Source organism: Cryptomeria japonica, chromosome 1 (genome assembly GCF_030272615.1).
Source record: "Cryptomeria japonica chromosome 1, Sugi_1.0, whole genome shotgun sequence".
Taxonomy (NCBI): Eukaryota; Viridiplantae; Streptophyta; class Pinopsida; order Cupressales; family Cupressaceae; genus Cryptomeria; species Cryptomeria japonica.
The window spans coordinates 711,046,111-711,057,180 of record NC_081405.1 but is presented as its reverse complement, the minus strand read 5'-3'; the positions used below and the strand labels follow the sequence as shown (position 1 = coordinate 711,057,180).

The 11,070-nt window shown below is 37.2% G+C and overlaps 1 pseudogene; it reads left to right on the top strand.

Annotated features, from left to right (window-relative positions):
• The first annotated feature begins 1,920 nt into the window (after positions 1-1,920).
• LOC131062528 (pleiotropic drug resistance protein 1-like) lies at positions 1,921-9,324 on the top strand (annotated as a pseudogene).
• The last annotated feature ends 1,746 nt before the right edge of the window (positions 9,325-11,070 follow it).

Here is an 11,070-nt window from a genome sequence, read left to right as displayed (position 1 = left end):
TTCAAGAACAAAATGCTACAACATTTAACCATATCATTCCTTTATGATTGACAACTTTACTAATCTTTTCATGATAGACATGTTGTATCCTCCTTAGATCTTCTTATCTCCTTTATCATATCCTCTTTCTTACTTTGTTGTACAAAATTTAGATATGACCTCCAACATAGGCTTATCTTCTACATAATTTGTTATTCTCTCTCAACCTAAATAATTACCCATACAACTTTTACAAACTTTCTATTTAACCAACAATCGTCCTTTTCTTGAGAAAATAGTGACTATTTCTTCTACACATGTAACTTAAATTATGTATGCAACTTCCTTCTTTCAATTAGTTTTTAAGCTTCACAAGTGGCTTCAAAATAACGGTAATATTTCTTTTAAACTCATATATTTTGGCTTTACAAATGCAGAAATCATTTATGATTGTCTTTCCTCGATCCCTACAAAACTTTCAAATCCTTCTACAATCATCTATCACAAACTCTTTATGCATGGCTAGTCTTTCTTTCACTAGCAACAATTTTTAACTACTACTGGGTCACTTCTTCCCTTGATCTCTATTGGAACTTATCAAACTTCAAGACTCCTTGGATCTCTTTTCTTTGATACCAGATGAAGGGTTAAGGGGGAGAAGATAAAGAGAGACATAAATTTATATTAATCAAAATATAACATTACATCAATTTGACTAACTGAGATCCTTTACAACTCTAAGGAGTTGGACTCACTAGAGAGTGTAGAACAAAAACAAACTCAAACATTATATAGAAAGTTTAGTTGTGGAGAGAGAAACATATATGAGTTGCTTTATTATAGAGCATTATTGAAAATGGCTACGTATGTGCTATTGTATACATCATAACTTAGATCTACAAAAAGGAAACATAACATAAGGTTTATTAATGAGAATCTTGAAATCCTCAATCCAATAGCTATTGCCCCTGGTCGAATTATAGTAATGACTATTGCAATTTCGTCGGTGGTTGGGATTACACATTCCAATATGGGATTGTAGATGGTGGAGTGTTTGTCGTCTCCGTCTACATCTCTCATTACTATGTCATACCCCATCCCAACTCTTAGATCTCAACATCTTGAAAGCACTTCATATGTTGAGGTTCTATTTTGACATTCTCTCATCTCACATTACCCTCAACTCCTTGATCTTGACACTTGGATGGTCAAATAATTATAGTTGGATTTTTGTATGCAAATCTAGATTGAAATATCTCCATAGACTTTTTTTAACTTCATAGACTTTTTTTAACTTCACTCTTGATTTTCCTACACTTTTGTATATTTGAAAATAGTAAAATGAAAAGAGTATATCCAAAGATCTCTAACAATTCTAAATATTAGTCGTTTAGGTGAAGTCATTTTCAAAATTTAGCCGCCACATCTGTAATTCTTCATTGGGATATGTATGCTATATCCACAAGAGGTGTAGCGGAATGTACCATGTCCGTTATGTTTGGAAAGTATCTAAGCTATTAGAAGAGAAGGAAGATCTGGGAGGTTTCAGCAACTAAATCTTTCACAGATTGTGAAGGCAATCGAGCACCAAAAGCTATTAATCCTTAATGTCCTTGTCGAGAAAGATATGGATATATCACTATCCATTTTTATATTAATTTGACTGCAATTTCTATGCAATGGAGATATTGCTTTTGGGGATTTACTCATAGCGGATGAGTTAGAAATAGGGATCAAGACCTTGATGACAAAAACAGATGAATGTTGAGATGGGTTTATTGTTTTTAGCGGATGGGGAATCCAATTCCCCTAGGATTCACACACCACCTTTTCTTGCTCTTTCCCCTAGCCCTCTCTCTTTATAATCCTCTCTCTTCCTCACACCGTCACAAACAATGCAATTGTAAATTGTAATTTCTAGGGGACTCTCCCTTTCTATGCCAGAGAAAGAGAGAAAATTTGAAGTAGCCATTACAAACTATCCTTCACATAAAAGAAATAATTTGCTTGTTTTTAGATCTATGTATTAACTCAGTCTAAGAATCATGTATTATAAGGGTGGTGGTGCATTCTGGTCCCATCGAGAATTTTGGTGAATTTGTTGTGCTCCTTATAATTTCGCTGGCGTGGGAGTTAGATTTAAACTAGAAAGGAGGGTAGAAATTGTTAAAGGAGGTGGTACTGATACTGGTGGGCACTGGGTGTAGAGATATCTAGAGCAGAATGGCTGCGCCTATAGCGTTAGAGGGCGACAGAGGATTAGGGTTGACCTGGACTGGAAGTCTGCGTTCTGGGAGCACCAGATTGTTTGGAAGATCAACTAGTGTTTTTGGGTCTCAACATCAACAGCAAGACGATGACGAGGAGGCACTCAAATGGGCGGCTTTAGAGAAACTTCCCACATATGATCGCATAAGAACATCCATTTTCAAACAGACTGAGGGAGATGATGAGGTTCTTCACCAAATTGACGTAAGAAATATGGAGCTGGGCACAAGACAGCAACTGCTTGACAGGCTTGTGAAGGCTGCCGACCAAGACAATGAACCGTTTCTGCATAAACTTAGGGAAAGGATGGACAGGTACTTGTTCTTTTCTATTCAGTTGTGAATTAAATGAGTCAGTATAGATAGCTAATGGGTTTCTTTGTTGTAAGCAGGGTGGGGATTACTTTGCCTGAGATAGAGGTCCGTTTTGAGAACCTCAATGTGGAAGCTGATGCATACATTGGAAGCAGGGCATTGCCCACGCTCTTCAACTATACAGATAATGCGGCCGAGGTATTGACCATTACCAGGCACATTTCAATTGAAATCCATACATGTTCTTGATTCTCTATTAAGTTATTTGCATCTATCTGATGTGTCATTTTCTTGGGGATTTCTCTTTGTCAGAGCTTTTTGGAGTCACTTCATTTGTATAAGACCAATAAGAAAACCATGACGATTCTAAAGGATATCAGCGGCATCATAAAGCCTGGCAGGTGAAAAGAACAAATTGTTGCAATAACTTGTTAAAAAATGCGCGAGTAGTAGTAGAACTTCCAGGTGGTTAACGAACGAATTGAATACATTATGCAGACTGACACTTCTTTTGGGTCCACCCGGTGCTGGAAAGAGTACTCTTCTCTTAGCTCTTACGGGAAAACTGGAGGCAGCACTAAAAGTTAGTCTTGATCTGTCTAGCTCGAGCCACATTTGTCTTTCTTGATAAGATTGTCATTTAGAAACCCAGAGGCAGAATGAATATGAATTGAATCAAATGATGTGTGACTGTTTCAGGTGAGAGGAGAAGTAACATACAACGGACATACGATGAATGAATTTGTGGCTCAGAGAACGTCTGCTTATATTAGTCAGCACGATTTGCACATTGGAGAAATGACTGTGAGAGAGACCCTTGACTTCTCCGCTCGATGCCAAGGCGTAGCTGAAAGATATGGTATCTATTGGTTTCTCTGCATACTCACCCTGAAATTTGACTCCTAATCACACTGGTATTTATTACTAATAATAATTGTGTTGTCACCACATTTTGTATGTGGTTTTGGGTGGGGTGCATAAATTGATTCGTTAGATATTATAGGTTTATTTTATGAGCTGTGACCGGAGGTTTTCTTCCAGGATTCTTTCCTCCCATATGCTCTTTGAATCCTGTGTAAAAAATAAAAAAAATATTAATAAAAAAATTTAGTAAAATAATCCACTTTTATTAAAAAAATAATAATAATAATTGCGTAGAATGTATTTGTTGCAGATGTGCTCAGTGAACTTTCGAGACGAGAGAAGGAGAAGGGGATCAAACCAGACCCCAACATTGATGTCTTCATGAAGGTAATATATAGCTGATAATAGTCTGTACATGTAGTCAAGTCATGATAATATGATAATGCAATTCATTTATAACTCTTCTTGGCTTGTTTTGCGTAGGCTGCAGCTATGGAGGGACAGAAGTCCAGTATGCTAACAGACTATGTTTTGAAGGTGAGATGATTTTATATGCAATGAGCATTAATATTTTGTAGTTTTTTAGATGTGCCAAAAGATAGGTTACTATAACGATTCAATTAGCGATGATTTTGATTATGATTGTGATTGTGATTGTGGGCAGATTTTGGGGTTAGACGTATGCGGGGATACAATGGTGGGAGACAATATGACAAGAGGGATATCTGGAGGTCAAAAGAAAAGAGTGACAACTGGGGAGATGATCGTTGGACCTGCAAAGGCATTTTTCATGGACGAGATCTCAACTGGTCTGGATAGCTCTACAACATTTCAGATTGTGCAATGCTTGCGACAGATTGTTCACGTGTACAACACAACAATGGTGATTTCGCTCTTGCAACCTGCTCCTGAAACCTTTGACCTCTTCGACGATGTCATCTTACTCTCAGAAGGGCAACTTGTATACCAGGGTCCCCGAGACTCAATCGTGCAATTTTTCGAGTCCATGGGTTTTGCTTGCCCCGAAAGAAAAGGTGTTGCAGATTTCCTGCAAGAGGTATATTCATCATCCTCCTCTTCTTCTCCTTGCCCAGTGCTCAGTGCCCAATACCCACTACATTTCATTTTAACTGGAACATATTTTTGCTAGTGTTTTTCATGCCCACCATTTGGAATTAACAGGTGACATCTAGAAAAGATCAAGAGCAGTACTGGATTAGAGAAAGCCAGATATACCGTTACGTCCCTGTGAAGGAGTTCGCAGATGCATTTCAATCCTATAAAGTTGGTGTAGAGCTAAACAGGGAACTGGCCGTTCTATATGATAAAAGTAAAAGCCATCCCGCAGCTCTTACAACCAAAGAGTATGGTTTGGGCAAAATGGAGCTTTTTAAAGCTTGCTTTGACAGAGAGATTTTGCTGATGAGGAGAAGCTCCTTCATCTATATATTTAAGATCTTCCAAGTAAGTCCACTGGGTCTATTTTACAGCATACATTATTAGTCTTGGCCCTTGGGAAGAGTACCATAATTTTTGCATAGGTTGATCTTGACGTTGTGCAATTTGTTGATCATTGCCAGATTACAACGATTGGGTTGATTACGCTCACAGTTTTCTTCCGCACAGAAATGGATGATAAAACTGAGGAGGGAGCCTCAATTTACTTCGGTGCTCTGTTTTTTACATTGGTTAACATCATGTTCAACGGATTTGTAGAGCTGTCTATGACGATGACTCGCCTTCCTGTGTTCTACAAGCAGAGAGATTCCAAGCTGTATCCGGCCTGGGCTTACTCACTTCCCACATGGGTCATGAGAGTCCCCCTGTCACTCATGGAGTCTTCCATCTGGGTCGTCCTCACCTACTACACCATTGGCTTTGCCCCAAGCCCACAGAGGTATTAGATTTGAGCATACATTTCGTTATGGTGCCATCAATTCTTGATGACTCTAATCCATTTCCTGATGCAGGTTTTTCCGACAGTTCTTCCTCTTATTCGTCCTCCACCAAATGTCTCTCTCTCTTTTTCGTTTCATTGCTGCAGTCGGACGGACTCAGATTGTGGCAAACACATTTGGATCATTTGCACTTCTGATTATATTAGTTCTTGGCGGATTCATTGTATCCAGAGGTGCCATACCATTTTCAACAAAATAAAATAGATATCACATATAAAGAAACTAGAATGTAATCCAGACTTGAATTAATTTGACATTCCTCGCGGATCTTATGTTTGCAGAGGATATCAAGCCCTGGTGGATATGGGGTTACTAGGCATCTCCTCTCATGTATGCTCAAAATGCCATTGCAGTGCTTGAATATCTAGCAAAACGTTGGCAAAAGGTTAGGATCGTAACCGAGTTATAATTTATCCAGATCAGGAAGCAGTATTGATGTTTGTCTTGTGTTGTTAAAATGTTATGATATTGTGATGGACCTGTTATTGTTGCAGCCCGGAGAAAGAAATGAAATAATTGGTACAACATTGGTAAAATCTCGTGGATTGTTTCCTGAAAGCTACTGGTATTGGATGGCCGTTGGAGTACTAGCAGGATATGCCATTATCTTTAACTTGCTCTACACCCTGGCATTGGCGTATCTAGATCGTAAGTTGAATTCTTGAAATCACCGATCCCCCTTTCTCTAAATTGTACTGCCTTACTAAGTAATGGTAATTCGAATAATTCAAGAAAATAATAATCTACGTGTCCATGTATATCACTACTTGTGAAGCTCTTGGGACGCCTCAAGCAACGATTCCAGAAGAAGACGAAGAGGAAAGCCATGCAGATAAACAGACTCCACAAGAAATGAAAACTATCTCCTCAGTTGGAAGTAAGCTTGTTTGGAAGGTTTTTCTCTGTTGTTTGAATCAAATCGGGAGTGGGTAGGGAGGGATTATTAGTAATGTTTCTAAGGTGTTGTGTTTGAACTTTGGCCACAGGAGGTAAGAAGGGAATGGTGTTGCCTTTCCAACCCTTGGCAATGGCATTCGAAAATGTCAGTTACTTCGTCGACATGCCTGCAGTATGCTCTCTGCCCTGCCATCCCTCAGTTATATTGCATTCATAATTCTACTCCTTGGCTACATCAACTGATATTCATAAGAGTTACTGTGTTGTTGCTTATTATATGTACGTAGGAAATGAAGCAGCAGGGAGTTGCAGAGGATAGACTCCAGTTACTACGTGAAGTGAGTGGGTCCTTTCGGCCTGGCGTGCTCACTTGTTTGATGGGGGTGAGTGGGGCTGGGAAGACAACATTGATGGATGTTCTTGCCGGAAGGAAAACAGGGGGATACATTGAAGGCTCCATCACCATCTCTGGCTATCCAAAGCAGCAACAGACTTTTGCTCGCATTTCTGGTTATTGTGAGCAGAATGACATCCATTCTCCCTATGTTACTGTTTACGAGTCCCTCGTCTATTCTGCTTGGCTTCGTCTTCCAAGGGAGGTTGATCCTCAAGCAAGACAGGTATATAATTGCATTCTCTGTACAAGTTTATAGCTGCACTGTTTCCTCCTCCAGTCTCAAACTCAATACAATGTGCATTATGGGTAAGGTTTATCAGAGTTTTAAGTAAAGCGAGAACAATTTTGTGGAATGTCTTTTTATTGCAGGCATTCGTGGATGAAGTGATGGATCTGGTTGAGTTAAACAATCTGAGAGAATCATTGGTTGGGCTACCAGGAGTGAACGGTCTTTCCACAGAGCAACGCAAGAGACTTACAATTGCAATTGAATTGGTGGCAAATCCTTCCATCATTTTCATGGACGAGCCCACATCAGGTTTGGACGCAAGGGCTGCTGCCATTGTTATGAGAACTGTGCGAAACACTGTGGATACAGGAAGAACAGTCGTCTGCACCATTCACCAACCTAGCATTGATATTTTTGAAGCCTTTGATGAGGTGGGTGTCCATGTGACTGGGAAAATTACCCAAACTATACCTAGTTATATCATATTCATAGCTTCTCCAGTCCAGAGCATTCTACCTAATTAATCAAATCAAATGAATGTGGATCTCTGCAGCTTGTGTTGATGAAGCGTGGAGGGCAGATGATATATGTGGGACCTCTTGGTCGCCACTCTCAAACTCTCATCGACTACTTCCAGTCAGTGAAAGGAGTTTCTTACATCACACCAGGATACAACCCTGCTACTTGGATGCTTGAAGCAAGCTCTGTGGGTTCTGAAATGCGTTTGGAAGTAGATTTTGCAGAAATATATCGATCTTCATCCCTATACAAGTAGGAACTCTAATTATCATGTCAAAATTTATTTATTCAGTCAAACTAGGTAAAACCAAAACCCTGGGAAGCTATTTAACAAGTGAATCCTAATATTAACGAGTGCAGGCAAAACCAAGCTTTGATAAAGGAAATCAGTACACCTGCTCCAGGCTCCCAAGATTTATATTTTGAGTCAGAGTTTTCACAGCCTTTCTTTATTCAAATAGTAGCCTGTCTATGGAAACAACGCCTGTCATATTGGAGAAATCCGCAGTACAACGTCGTTAGATTCTTCTTCACTCTCGTCTGTGCTTTGTTGTTCGGTACCATCTTTTGGAACATGGGGAGTAAGATGTAAGTTGCATGCACTTGAGTAACTTGTTGACATGGCTAGTACAATTTTCATTTTGGAAATTGATTTGAATTTTGGGCCATAATTAACATATGCAGAAAGAAGCAACAAGATGTGTTGAATGCAATGGGATCAATGTTTGCTGCAATTGTGTTCATTGGAGTTAACAATGCCACTTCTATTCAACCCGTGGTTGAAGTTGAAAGAACTGTTTTCTATAGAGAAAAAGCAGCTGGAATGTACTCACCTCTTCCTTATGCTTTTGCTCAAGTAAGAAATGATCTTTCATACTCCTCTCCTCTCTCGAATAGCAATACTGTATTACTTCCTAGATAATATTGAGGAAAACAAACATTTCTTGTTTCTTGATCATATTAATGAGAGACATTAATAATGATAGGCTTCATGTTGCAGATTCTGATCGAGCTACCTTACGTATTTGTCCAATCAGTCATGTATGGGTTGATAGTTTATGCAATGATCGATTTTAGCTGGATCGCAACCAAATTCTTTTGGTTCTTCTTTTTCATGTTTTTTACTTTCTTGTACCACTCCTATTATGGGATGATGACTGTAGCTCTCACTCCAAATGCCACCGTTGCTGCAATTGTCTCCTCTGGCTTCTATGGCATCTGGATGCTTTTCTCTGGCTTTCTAGTTCCCCGACCTGTAAGTAGTTCAAATATGATATAATTAGGTTTTCCTCTTTCTTCTTCAACTTCTTCTAAGGGTCTTGTTGTTAAATATGTGTATATATATAAGATGTGTGGTGTTGTGTAACTGAATGCAGAAAATCCCAATTTGGTGGAGATGGTACTATTGGGCATGCCCTTATGCATGGACTTTGTATGGCTTGATCGTGTCTCAGTATGGGGACCTCTCAAATCCAATGAGCCTACCAGATGGGCAAAAGCAGCCATTGAACAAGTTCCTAGAGGGCTACTTTGGATTCAAACATGACTTCTTAGGAGCCGTTGCAGGTGTTATTGTGGGTATGGTACTTCTCTTTGCCTTCGTCTTCGCCTGGGCCATTCGGAGTATTAACTTTCAATCCAGATGACCACTCACAGTCCATCGCTATCCCATCCTGGATGTGCCAAAATTATATTTGAACCTAAAAAAATTCTACTTATTTGTATTTGCTTCTGTCCAAACACTACTAGAATAGAGTTTAGTTATCTCAAGAAATAATTCTTTATTTAAATCTGTACAAGTTTATTTCTTATCAAAATCAAAATAAGCCACCACACACATTTGGTGTTGCCATGTAAATTGTTGCTTCTACATATGCTTCATTGTTGTTGGTATTACCATGTAGCGTTACCAAGTCCACTCTAATATAGTTGCTAGAGAAGTCATTATATATATGTTCAATCATTTTGTAATGATTAGTTTTTCTAAATTTAAGTTATATTTTTTTTAAGAAATATCTATTTTTAATATATATTATTATGTTAAATGAAAGTTATAAATTGAACAAATAAATTTTATAATAATTTCAAAGAAAAAATATTGATATACACAACATAAAGCTTTATATAGAATAATATCACATAACAATGAATAATTGTAACTTTCTTCTTGATATGTTATAAGGTTAAGAAGCTTATGTTTATATAAATTTTATAACAATTTCAAAGAAAAAATATTGATATACACAACATAAAGTTCTATATAGAATAATATCACATAACAATGAATAATTGTAACTTTCTTCTTGATATGTTATAAGGTAAGAAGCTTATGTTTATATATATTCTTCATCAATACACATAACATTAGGTCTACCCATTAAATTATCTAATGATAATGATACTTATGTTGGTAACTTAGAGGAACATCTAACATGATCCTTAAGTTACGAACTTAGCTAGACTTGGGGTCAATGTGGTATGCCATTAAATTCAACTCTTTTAAATTTAAGAGAGGGCACATCATCTTAATTTAGGCTATCTTTTTAAACAAATGCATATCCATACCATATGTTATTATGTTGAATGATACTTGTAAATTGAACAAATAAATTTTATAATTGAAAAGAAAAATTGATATACATACAAAAAAAATTATAAAGCTTGATATAGAATGATATCACATAATAATGAATAATTGTAACTTTCTCCTTGATTGAGGCATTGCTCTATTATATGCCTCATCAAGTCACATAATATTAAGCCTGCCCAATAAACAAGTCAATTGTGAAAAAAGTAATCATGGTGTATCTAACTACAATATTAATAAACAAAGAGAACGCAAAACCAATAATGGATCTTCTCAACTACTTAAGTCACCTACTCAATTTACACCAACAAAGCCCTATTTGTTCAATTTCTTACCCGCTTCACTAGAACTATGATAACATAAGCATTAATCATAAGTTCCTCATTAATATATTAACGTGTCTTCGTATTATTGATATATTTTAAGTACAAACATGGTAACATATGCATGCCAAAATGGACTGATGTAGGGAAGTGAGATAGTAATGTAACATATGGGTAAGTGCACAAAGATGGTGGTCAAAAAGGGGGGTATAAGTGGACATTTTTTTTCTGAAATCAGGTGAACCTGAACTTGGAGGCAAAATTTGAAAGTCGTCCACTCAAGATATGAAGATAATAAAAGAACAAGTATTGTAGTGCTCTGAATCTAGTTTCCAAACTACTAAACTTTTTCAAAATTGGATAAGATTAAGGGGGTCAAATCCTTCGCGCACAAAAAACTGACCCTGGTTTTTTCTGAAAAAACATAACATAGTGTTTGACGTGCGCATCAAAAACCTCATAGTTAGATTTAGTATTTTGACAAATCCTTTGGCAGAAAGATAGTTAAGAGTGAGCACTAGAAGGTGTATTTTTTTGTAATTTTTTGTTGAGTATTTTTGTTTTTATGATTTTTCCTATCGAGCACATCCTGAAAAATTAGGTACATGTTCGTGTGCGAAGCATAAGTTTCACTAAACAAATTGAAAATACAATTATTATTTTTTAATTGTAAAGAATCAAGTGCACTACAATAATATTTTTTTAAAAAAAATTTGGATAAGTATATCAAAAGTT